Source organism: Neofelis nebulosa, chromosome 5 (assembly GCF_028018385.1).
Source record: "Neofelis nebulosa isolate mNeoNeb1 chromosome 5, mNeoNeb1.pri, whole genome shotgun sequence".
Classification (NCBI taxonomy): Eukaryota; Metazoa; Chordata; class Mammalia; order Carnivora; family Felidae; genus Neofelis; species Neofelis nebulosa.
The window spans coordinates 139,908,807-139,910,624 of NC_080786.1; the positions used below are offsets into that span (position 1 = coordinate 139,908,807).

At 38.7% G+C, this 1,818-nt stretch overlaps 1 pseudogene; it reads left to right on the forward strand.

Annotated features, from left to right (window-relative positions):
- The first annotated feature begins 1,046 nt into the window (after positions 1 to 1,046).
- Positions 1,047 to 1,178, forward strand: LOC131513331 (small nucleolar RNA U13; annotated as a pseudogene).
- The last annotated feature ends 640 nt before the right edge of the window (positions 1,179 to 1,818 follow it).

Consider the following 1,818-nt stretch of genomic DNA (forward strand, 5'->3'; position numbering starts at 1 on the left):
AAAAGTGTCACTTGAAATACCAATAGATGGGTTTTAGTACTTAAAATAAAGAAATAATAATATTTGCACTTAGAACAAAGTGCCTGATAAATATCAATTGAATAATAAAAGAATGAATGAATTTGATTTAAAGTATAAGCATATAAGATTATATTTTAAAATGTACTCAAGATTTTTATTAGTCAGGTATAGCAGGCCATGCAGATACAGAAATGACTGTCATGAAGGATGACATTTATAGTCACGTATAGGAGGCATGCCACACCATGCAGGGCCACAGGAGGAAGCACCAGGGTCAGTAAGGAGAAAGAAGAGACAAGCAGAAAATGTGGGTAAGAGACTTTGGCATGGTTTCTGAATTAAGGAAAGACAGGTAGGTTAAATAGGTTTTAATTAGCTAGTTTGATATTTTCTATGGGCACTGGGTTGTAGCAGCTCACCTGAGTTGCATGGTACCTGGTCTTGGCAAGGTTAGGACAGGGAACCACAGACCTGGACTGTAGGATCCTGATGAGGGCTGGAGGGGAGGGCTTTGATTGGTTAGTTTGCATTTGAATGGCAACCTCCCTGCTGAATTGATTTCTATCGCTAGGGAGCTAGGGATTAGCTAACACTGGGAGGAGCAAATCCCTGCCAGTGTCAGTAAGGCATCATTCCCATACGATTCCCTGGTGGATTCTCTATCAAGATTCATTCACTATCTACCAATTAAATCTGACAAGATTTCACCCAATAAGAGCAGACATCACAATAATATTGCAAATAAGATACGGCACCGTTTCTACATTCATACAATGGGTAGCTAATTAACACCAATTAAATAGGATTGAACATTTTGATGTGTAATATTTTAATTGGTACTTATAACAAAATACTTATTTATATTTAAAGTAAGTGTTGATCTCCAGACTTGAATGTGTCAATTAATGCTGTATTCCTTCATTTCCCTTTTAGTTTTAGCAAAAGCTTATGTGTGTGTGTGTGTGTGTGTGTGTGTGTGTGTGTGTGAAAAAAGTAAAGTGAAAGTACTAATGAAAATAGTACAGATCCTTTTGTGGTTCATAAGCATGATGATTGGGTGTTCACGCCATTGTGTGACATGTGCCTCCCTTAAACCTGGTTACGTGACCTCAGGACATTACCTTGTTATGTGACCTCAGGACATTACCTGTCTGACGTGGAAAAAAAAAAAAAGTACAAACTGGTGAACAAGAAATACTATTAAGTAAATTCTGGCTTCCATGCTACAATGTGATAAAATATAATCATCAAAAATTTGAAAAACTAGAACTAATTCTGAAGATGTCTGCTGTAGGACGTGGAGACACAGCAGTGTCAGGAAGGCTTGTGGAAACTTTTGTCATACTCTCCTTGCCCTTATCTGTCTCTAGGACGCCAGGAAACCTCATCTCTTCTGCTCTGTTGTCTCAGCTTATATTTAAAAAGATTATGATTCCCTGTGGCCTGAAAAAGATAAAACGTTCTTTACATTTGTACTAAGAGGTACTTTCCCTATGCACTTCCCCACCTGTATACACCCCCTCCCTATACACTTCTATGCCAAAATGTTTCTATTCACAGTTCTAAAAACATTATTCTTGCACTCCATTTCAACTTTCCCAAGTCTGACACATTTCTTTTTTTTTTTTTAATTTTTTTTTTTAACGTTTTATTTATTTTGAGACAGGGAGAGACAGAGCATGAACAGGGGAGGGTCAGAGAGAGGGAGACACAGAATCGGAAACAGGCTCCAGGCTCCGAGCTGTCAGCACAGAGCCCGACGCGGGGCTTGAACTCACGGACTGTGAGATCGTGACC